Raw genomic sequence first — 11,178 nt, forward strand, 5'->3', positions numbered from 1 at the left:
GTACAGCCAGTGCACCTCCGCTTACCCATGTGTCACCATATATGGCACAATGATCTATCGACATGGTGTGAACAGCCTCAAGGCCGTTGCTGCTGCTCTGCCAGCAGTGTAGATCTCACTGATGCAGAGAATTAGGTCTAGCAATCCCACACTGGTTGCTGTGTTGGATGGACACACTCTCCCTACACCTGCACAGTGTCGATATTTGGACTGGATCCAGTTCAGTGCTCAGTGGGAGGGAGCAGTCCAATCCTCTCATCTGCACAATACTAACGTCTGTCCATGCAGATGCATTAAACATCCCCTGTGCTATAAACTGGAAGAAAAATAAATACCACCTAAGCACCCATTCACAGAAAACATTACAACATTGGGAAAATAACTTACACTCAAAAAGTTGGTGTTGAACACCTATGTGCCCTTGCTGTCACTATATAATAACGAGGCTTGCAGTCTGTCTTCTTTCTTCCTCTTTCTATTGTTCTATCTCATGCTGTAAAGTAAGTTCTTCTTCTGTGGTACGCACGGGACAGTACGAGTCACCTGTCTCATTAGGCTTTTTAGTCCCATCCATGCTTCCCTCTTGTTTCTTTGCTGCGAATTTTTCTTATTCAGTTTAATTTTCTGGTACTTTGGTCTGTCTTCATCCGTTTTGGTAACATTCTCTTCAATTTTCCGGGTAATTTTCCGTTCTTCAATGGTGTTTTATTCCTCTTCTACTTGCTCTTTCAAAATACTATATTTTACATGTCGCATTTGTGCCCTCTTCCTACAGTCTTAATTTACCATAGTGCAATATACAGTACATTTACGTCCGAAGTCAAAGGATAGCGATACACACATTTACAGATGGCGGTAGTGTACCTTATACAAGGTATAAAAGATTGTGTATTGGCAGAGCAAGCATTTGTACTCAGGTGGTTCATGTGAAAAAGTTTCCAACGTGATTATGGGCACACAATGAGAATTAACAGACTCAGAACGCGGAATAGCTGCTGGAGCTAGACATTCAATTTCGAAAATCGTTAGGGTATTCAATATACCGAGATTCAAATGCCAAGAGTGTGCTAAGACTGTCAAATTTCAGAAATTACCTCTAACCACAGACAACGCTGTGGCCAATGGTTTCCACTTAATAACCGAGATAGTAGCTTTTGCATAGTGCTCCCAGTGCTAAAGGACAAGCAAACACTGTATGAAATAACCACAGAAATCAATGTGGGACATATGGCGAATATATCTGTTAGGACAGTGTGGTGAAATTTTGTGTTAATGGGCTATGGCAGTAGATGACCAACATGATTGTCTTTGCGCACAGCATGACATCAACTGCAGCACCTCTCCTGGTCTTGTGACCATATGCGTTGGACCGTAGATGACTGGAAAACCATGGCCTGGTCAGACGAGTTCCTATTTTAGTTCGTCAGAGCTGATGGTAGGTTTCGAGTGTGGAGCACTCCCCACGAAGTCATGGACACAAGTTGTCCACAAGGCACAATTCAAACTGGTGGTGGCTCCATAATGGTGTGGCCTATTAACAAGGAATGGGCTGGGTCCTCTGGTCCATGTGAATAGATCATTGTCTGAGAATTGTTATGTTTGGCAACTTGGAAATCATCTGCAGCCATTCATGGACTTCATATTCCCAAAAAATCGTGGTTTTTTTCTATGGATGACAATGCCCCATGTCACCAAGCCACAAATGATCATGATTAGTTTGAAGAATATGCTGGACAATTCGAGTGAGTGGTTATGCCAGCCAGATTGCCCAATATGAATCCTATCGAACATTTATGGAACATAATCAGGAGGCCAGTTCATGCACAATACCCTGCAATGCAACACTTTCGCAATTACGGATGGCTATAGAGGCAGCATAGCTCAATATATCTGCTGAGGGGGTTCTAACAACTTGTTGAGCGCATGCTACTTCCAGTTCCTGAACTATGTCGGCAAAAGGTGGCCCAACACCATATTAAGAGGTATCCCATGACTTCTGTCACCTCAGTGCACTCTTACAAATGCCTCTGTATTCTCTACAGTTTTCTTCCCTTTAGATGTAACCATTCGCTCTCTTTCCCTCTTCCAAATCTTCATTTTCGCCAAAATTAACCTCCACCTGTCATTCAATCGTTCAGTCTTCTTCTAAAGTACCGTCCACATACAAAGTTGGTACTACTAAAGTCTCCATGGCATAAATTTCTCCCTCTATTTCGGTTACATTGCTATCCACTAATAGTGTATCACTCGTTTCTTTTGAACTGTCTTCTTGATCTAAATATGCGTTCATTACTATTTTTTCTCATGTGTTTGTGGATGTTTCAGTTTGGCCATGGGTTTGTAAGTCGCGTCCATTTCAGAAATAGTAATTGATTTTTTTTCTACACCCTCATATCTGGCCATATCTTTTCCTAGCAGCCAGCATCTCGTGGTCATGCGGTAGCGTTCTCGCTTCCCACGCCCGGGTTCCCGGGTTCGATTCCCGGCGGGGTCAGGGATTTTCTCTGCCTCGTGATGGCTGGGTGTTGTGTGCTGTCCTTAGGTTAGTTAGGTTTAAGTAGTTCTAAGTTCTAGGGGACTGATGACCATAGATGTTAAGTCCCATAGTGCTCAGAGCCAACTGACACACTTTTCCTAGCTAACTAGATGATGACAACAAAATTTCTTCAGATTATTTTGTTGTTTTTGTCCAAAATTCTTCTCATATCTTTCTCAATCGTTCTTCATATTCTTCCTCGCTTTTATTCACTCGTTCTTCATGTTTTCTCCATCACTCTTCCATATACGCCTTTAACATTTTCTCCTGTTTTTCCATTTGTGTCTCAAACACCTTTATTATTTCTGATTCACTAATAACTGTTTCCTCCAGTTGTCGCCCTTCACATATCCCTCAACAAGGTGTGCTATTGCTTATAAAAATGATTTTCACCTTCAGCCATTACGAAAAATTTTGTTGTATTTCATGCATAATAATTTGGCCAAACACATAAAGTGCAGACTTAATGCAGTTCACTTTCAATCATCATCAATTATTCACACTCCAAATGTATGACAGTTTCAATCAGTTGTCTACTACAGCACTTCTTGCAGCTGCAAACTTATTGTTTGCTGTCTTGAACTGTTGTTGTTTTCTGTTGGGTCCCCTTCAACGCTGAAAGCTACTCCATGATGTTTTAAAATTTCTTCTGCCATTTCAATTTTGTGAATATATCCCATTTACTTGAACAACTGTCTGAAAATTCCTCTTCATTGGCACAGTGTCATCCATTATGCTGTTCATCCACTCGATAATGGGTAGCATCCCATCTACTGTGAACATTTGCCTCTGATTCTTTTATGATCATGACTTAATTTTAATAGTTCACACAGCTTGTCCCCCCTGTGTAATTCTTGTACAAAGATTGTACAGTTAGTGCGCACCAAACATAATGCATTGGTGAAAAACGAACAGTTAATTACAATATGCCCCAGTATGTCAGTCATTTATGCTAATTAATTCTCCAAACACACAATTAATCTAGAGAACTGTTGATTGCACATAACTTCATCACTCACATATTTACAAACATATACTTTTTGCCTCTTAACTGCACTTAGGCTATTTTCATGTTCCTCTAACAATAACATTAATTGTCTGGCACTGCAGCCTCAACAACAAATCACTCTCCTTAATCTGAACACAAATTTATCTACACATTGTAGCATTTTTGATAGCTTGTAATATTAATAATTGTGCACTCAGCCTATTTCTATTGTTTCACTATCTGTGTGATTATGCTTATCAGACAGCCATGATAAACGGTCCACATCCCAGCCACTGCTCAACTGCCCCAAAGACAACTGCAAGGCAAAGATGCCTTACAGCAACTGCAACATTGTAAATACGTGAGATGTAATTCCTGGCTGATAGCGATCATGATGCACAGACCAAGTTATAGGAAGTCAAAATTCACATATATGCTGGATGAAACAATGATACTATACGATAAAGATGTGAAACCTATGTGAAGGCCTTCACCCTTCTGATCCACTTCCGCAATCGTACAAAGTGTTTGTTAAGTACACTGAATACACAGTTGTGACAGTAAAGCACAGACATTAAAGAGAGCTGTGTTTCTGTCAGTGACCAGTTTATCAATACACGTTTCAAAAAAGGGACATATATATGTTTGCTTAGTGAAAGATGCATGATCCAAAATACTGTATATACGGTTTTGTTGACCTGTTGATGGTCACACATTTATACTGATCATGTACTTAATTAATGGTATTCCTAATGAGAAAAACCTTTCCTTCTGTTTAGCTCATACATTCATTTCTTTTACATGTGTTTACATTAGTAGCTCCTATTTGGACGAATATGTACATTTGGTTTTTAATTTTGTATGGATTAAAGACAGTATTTCAAAGAATTTTACATACTGGTTTCACTGATTCTGTATCAGGGGAAGAATCAAAACATTGTGCTCTTGTGATTTATAGTTCATTTTTTTTATGCTTGAGGAGATAATTATCTTGGTTTGAATGAGATTTTAAATCATTTTGATTCAGTTTGTTTGTTCCACATCTTTAAATGTTATCCTTTTTTTACGTCTTTGTGTTCATAATAATAGCTCTTTAGGGATTTAGAGAAGTAGTACAAATTTATTTTGTTTATTTCTGAGTACATCCTCAGGACTATACAAGGACTTCCCCATCACAGTCAGCATCCATCAAGGTTCTGCATTATCACCACTTCTCTTCATTCTCGTAATGGTCACCATAACTGCTGATCTGCACCAGCCATTACCATGGACCCTACTTTATGCTGACGACATGCTGCTGGTGGCAGAAAACATGCTTGATCTGCAGAGCCAAACAAAAAAATGGAGTAACGAGTTGCTGCAACGTGGTTTTCTCCTTAATATGAAGAAAATCGAGTACATGATATCAGACGTACATGAAATATGAACCATCATGATTAATGGTGAAGATCTGACATGTGTGAATAAGTCTAAGCACCATGTTTCCACGATCACTGTTGATGGCTGACTCACCAAAGAGGTCAACACTAGAACTCAGGCAGCCTGAATGAAGTGGCGAACAACAACCAGAGTCACTTGCAACAGCAGTGCTGGCGAACTGCAGTTGAGACAGAACGCCACCTAAGTGTAATGGAAACATAGATGCTAAGGTGGACAGCGCGCTTCACTAAGTTAGATCACGTTTCCAATGACAGCATTATGAAACAGTTTGGTGTTGCACCGATCCAAGACAAGATGCGTGAGAGTCGTCTTCGATAGTTTGGGCATGTTTTACAGGCCGGTGATGACTCTATTGCCAAGGCGGGTTACAGACATGAAGTCGTCAGCAGAAGGGCAAAGGACGACCTAATCAACATTGGGCTGATATGATTCATATAGACGTTAAATGCATGAACATCCACCCAGATGCAGTCCGTGATAGAGCGAAATGGAGACAATGGATCTATGTAACGGACTCCGGGGGCATGTGGGACAAATGCTGAAGGAAAAAAGTAGGAAGATTTCTGAGTATTTAGATTCTTGTACATCATTGCCATTTTAGTTTCCAGTTTGGATGGATAGATATTTTAGAAAATACTCATTTTCCTTAATTCATTTGTAACATTTTGATCACTAAAGCAACAGCACTATAATGATCAGTTACCTTACAATGATTTGAGATTCATTTTCTTTTGCTTTTAGAGATGAGAATCTTTATATGTCATTTTAAATTATATATTTCAAGTGTCTCATCAGTTTTTAGTATTTGCTGTTTCTTAAGTTATGTAATGAGCCTGCAATATTAGAATTTACGATTTGTGTAATTTACATTTTTATTTGAAGTAACTATTTTCGAACAATAGAAACAGTTAGAAATGTATATATGTGGCTACTGTAGACACCAACCATCTAGCTATTGCTTGAACATGTTACACAAATTTCTGTAGCTCCATTTTCTCATTATCCTGATTAGGAATAATTTCATCTATCGCTGAAAAATGGTGTTGCATAGTACATCATTCTGGGACCATGCCTATTTATTCATTTCTATGGTTATTGTGTTTTCCAGGGAAAGATGTTTGCTACAGCTTGACGGTGATGACATAGACATTGTGTACTCTTCTTAAATGGATTGTTGAGGAGACCTAAAAAGTTTACTCATGGAAAAGTGTTTTTTCCAGAATGGCAAGATTTTCCAAGCTCCTGCTGGTGGGGAACAAACGTCACTTAAGCCCTTGTGGCAGGAGTGTTTCGAAGGGGGGCGATTAGTGTTAGTGGCAATAACGAATGAAATTGGTGGCATTTGGCTACTGAGTGTAGGTGGCTGACAACAGTCATGGGTTTACAAGTCGTGTACCTGCTGTGGCAGATGTGGTGTTTCATAGTGACTTTCAGAAGTCGGAAGTAGGTGATACCTCATGATCAGCCGAGTTATTTCTTGTACTACTGAGTATTGTGAGAACCTGAAAATACTTTCCTGTAGGTTGGGCATGAATTTTGGGTTTAGTCATACTTGGTTTCCAAGCAAATGTTGCTGTTTAATGAGTGTGCAGACCGTCAATAGCCAGAAACACCAAATTAGGTTGTGGAACCAAGTAGCTAACTTGCAACCAAGTAGCTAACTTGATGGTGGCATTTAGTGAATGAGGCTATCTTGGCAAAGATTAACTGAAGCAAATGAATTCTATTTATTATCATGAAAATTTGAGTGTGTGTCTTAGAATTTCTTTTGAGCTATTGACGTTTAATTGTGTCCCTGTGGTGTTGTTGTGGAGAGTACTGGTGAGAATTGGGAGGAGGCAGTTGGAAACTGAGTACGATCTTTCACCAGAGTATATCGTTCGGTTCACTCATCGGATTGCAGTGTATTTCTGCTAGTACAGCGTGTTTCATAATGCTCCGATGACCTCAAATTCTAATAACACATAAACTAATCGCGAAATAAATTTGAGCATTTTACACGACGTACAATATTTATTCAGGTTCACTTATGAAATATTGCAATGGACAAAAATGATGAGTATTCGCAGGTCACAATACTCGAGGCGTTTCACCCAGTTTTTGAACACATATTTCGTAAGTGCAGGAGGAATTCTGGAAATTTCATTATGAATTCGATCTTTTAACTGGTGCAAACTTCCCATCCGGTCGGAGTATACTCTTCTCGCCTTCATACAACCCCACAGGTAAACGTCTGGCACGGTAAAAGCGGGCGAGCGAGACGGCCATTCGACACAAGCACGTTTGGAAATTATACTGTTACCGAACACTTCACGGAGAATTTGCAAGGTCTTGCTGGATGTATGGCATGTCGCACCATCTTTTTGGAACGTTTCCGCACTGTTTTCGTAACGAACGACGAGGGCTTGCGTGTAAACTGCTACGCACACATTTAATGCTCTCGGGAGTTTGGATGGTTTTCCAAGAGTCGGCTGGCTTTCGATTCGATGCACTGGCAGTTGCATGGAAGTTCTTTACCTGATTTAATATTGTTCCACGAGCAAGATTTGGATAACGCGGCACAGTTCACACGCACGACAAATTCGCTGTAGCGAAAATGGCACTCACTGCGAACGTACGATGGTACTTCGACCAGTACGACATGAGTACCGACCTGTATATGGAATGTAACTTGACAACTTGACATTCCGCACTCTGCTAATGGACGGCGCCACTGTTGCTGTACCTTTTTTATATTAGCTTGCGCTATTCAGATTTCAACACTTCAAAACATTCTGAAACAGACTTAGATGGATTGCAACAAGACATTAATTATTGAATCTGAAGTAGTGGTAAGTTTAACCATGTCTCACAGCTCAAAGTGAGACTGTTGAAATTTATTTAAACTGATTTTATGTGTGTAGCAGTGCAGAAAATTAATTCAGGTCCCAATAAATGTTTTTGTTAAATACTTGTATGTGGAGAAGTACATTGCATAATTTGTCTAGTGCATCACATACAGGGCGGCAGTTATTGAACTATATGGAAAATAGTTCAAAATGGTTCAAATGGCTCTGAGCACTATGGGACAACTGCTGTGGTCATCAGTCCCCTAGAACTTAGAACTACTTAAACCTAACTAACCTAAGGACATCACACACATCTATGCCCGAGGCAGGATCCGAACCTGCGACCATAGCGGCCATGCGGCTCCAGATTGTAGCGCCTAGAACCCCCCAGCCACTCTGGTCCGCTGTAAAATAGTTACAAGGTACAGTGTGCACACTCTTTGTTCAACATGTAAATGTCACTACATATATTCGGATTTAAGTTATGACATGTTCGATATGCCTGCCATCATTGGCTATGATATGGCGAAGACGAATAGCGAAATAGTGAATGACAAATTGAAGTGTCGGGACAAGGATGCTGTCAGTGACCTCCTGAATGGCTGTTTTTAGCTTGGCAAAGGTTTTGGGGTTACTGCTGTACACCTTGTCTTTAATATAACCTCACAAAAAAGAGTCGCATGTGTTCAGGTCCAGGGAATATGAGGCCAATGGACGCTCATGTCAATGGCCTCTGGGTACTGCAGATCCAGAATGCAGTCTCCAAAGTGCTCTTCCAGGACATCAAACACTCTCCTGCTATGATGGGATCGAGCTATGTCTTACACAAACCACATCTTGTCGAAATCACAGTCACTTTGAATAATGGAAATGAAATCATCTTCCAAAACCTTCACATACCGTTCAGTAGCCAATGTGGCATCAAGGAATATCATACCGATTATTCTGTGACTGGATTTGCACACCACACAGTCACCTGCAGATGGCGAAGAGACTTCTTGACTGTGAATTCTTAGTTCCCCAAATGTGCCAATTTTGCTTATTGATTAACTCGTCCTAATGAAAGTGGGCTTCATCGCTAAACCAAACCATGTTTATATCAAAGTCGTGTTTGTCAACTCTGTGGAAAATAGTGTTGGCGAAATGCAACCACTGTTCCATGGCCCTGGGGCATGGGTTTGAATTTTGTATGGGAATAGATGCAGGTCTTCAACAACAATTTATTCCAGTGTCTTCCAGTTGATTCCTGTTGTGCAGCTTGTCTGATCCATTTCCTGGGGCTGGTTTGAGACACAGCGCATGTCTTCTCGAAGTTTTCAGACTTTTTCACTTTTTTTGAATGACCGACGTTGTCACGAACTCTACCCATTCTGTCAAACTTGCAATTTAAATTCTTGATTAATAGCACGTTTGGATCCATTGTCTTCAGCTTGAACTCGGTCGCAAAGTTCCATTGAGCCGCAGTTGGGCTGTTATTGCTCACATAGTAGGCCTTCACAAGTGCTATGTGTTCAGACACGCTGTACTGTGACAGTTTCACGTGCAAATGCCGACAACAAAAAGGCATATATGCATGCACATACTAATTCCCATCACAGCCAACCGTGCAGTTTGAATGTCCTAACGCAAAAAGTTTAAAAGTTACAACGATTTTATTTCATGTAGTTCAATAATTGCCACCCTGTATCACCAAGGGTTCTGGCTGTGGCTGTTTATTAATGTGTGTATTGCTACAGAAGATCGAAGAAACAGACAAAACGAACGTTTCACTCTGATACTCTGAAAATATGGATTTAATTAAGGTACAGACATGAGGTCAAATGTTGGTTCTTCATGTGGTAGATTTCTTTAAGTGGCAGATATTTTAAGAATATTTTAAACACCTTATTGTTAATAGGTGCCTCAAGGACGTTTGTATGGGAATACTTGATCTTTATATTTTATTTTTTGTCTTTGGGTTAATGATAAGACAAAAAAGAGATATCATCTTCAGTTCATATAATGAAAAACTATATAGTTACAGATTTCGCAGATATCATATAATTAACTAATTGTTACATTAAAAAATTATTTTATACTTAGTATTATTTTCTGCTGTCATGCATTTTACAAAAAGAAGAAACTTGTTGGAAATAAATTATTGTCATGGGAGAAACGACAATTTAATGCACTATTGTGAACAGGAATAAAAACTGTGCACTGCAAACATTCTTTTTTCGGTTTAGAATTGGCCATTGAGGAAATAGTTATAGGGCTTTTCCTTGATTGTGGGATACAATAAACTTTAGGGTCACATTTATTGTTTTGGAGATGTATAAAACAAGTTGTTTATTTCTCTTCAGGGGACAACTGGGTCGTTTTGTTTTAAAAAAGTCCTGGAAATTTTAGAAAAAATTATTTGTAGGCTTGTAATAATAATCATATCTGCCAGGAACCATGTGCTTTGGGAGATTGAGTGTCATTGGACCTTGTTGGGATGGCAGTGCGAATTTCTTCCACTTTAGCATGCATGCACTTTGAAGTAGTTAGGAGTTGGGTGTAAGAAAGTGGGCCAATAGGTCATGTTGTGAAGAAAGATAGGCAAAATCAAAATCAAACAAAGTTATACAGACAAGTAATATCTCTTTAAATTAGGCCTTCAATGTAGAAGAAAATCATATCAAATCTTAACATTAAATAATTATATTTATATTTGATGACAAACTGCAGTTTCAAATATTGAAATTTATTCCTGAAATTCAATTTAACTGTAATAGGTGTAGATGCACTGCCTAAAGCAACATACGAAAATTTATGCCTGACCGGGTTACAAACCCGGATTTACTGCTTTGGCAAGCAGTCACTTTGGCTATCAGTGCATGCAACACAAACTGACTCAAATTTCTATAGCCCACACACCTATCTATTTCTTCTCTTAACTTATTAATTGATTTACACAAACACATGTGTTTTGTGCAATCATGACAACAAGAAGCCATAGACTATCATTGTCAATTTCGTCAAAGGCCTGTCTCTGATTTTTATATATATATATATATATATATATATATATATATATATATATATATTTTATGACTAATTACAGTTTCAAATATTGAAATTTGTTTCTGAAATTCAACTTAGCTGTAATTGGTTCAAATTTTCATATGTCACTTTAGGTAGAAAATCTATGCCTATTAGAGTTAAGTCGAATTTCAGGAATAAATTTCAGTATTTGAAACTGTAGTGCATCGTGAAACATAACTCTGTATAAGGTGAAGACGGGCCTGTGCTGAGATGATAATGCGAGTCTGTGACTTCTTGTTGTCTTGACTCTTAAACCTTCATGGGAAACTTGAAATGTGAGAGTTTGGGTAAATGCATCATTAATACATGAGAAGAAATAG

This window comes from Schistocerca piceifrons, chromosome 5 (assembly GCF_021461385.2).
Source record: "Schistocerca piceifrons isolate TAMUIC-IGC-003096 chromosome 5, iqSchPice1.1, whole genome shotgun sequence".
In the NCBI taxonomy this organism is placed as follows: domain Eukaryota; kingdom Metazoa; phylum Arthropoda; class Insecta; order Orthoptera; family Acrididae; genus Schistocerca; species Schistocerca piceifrons.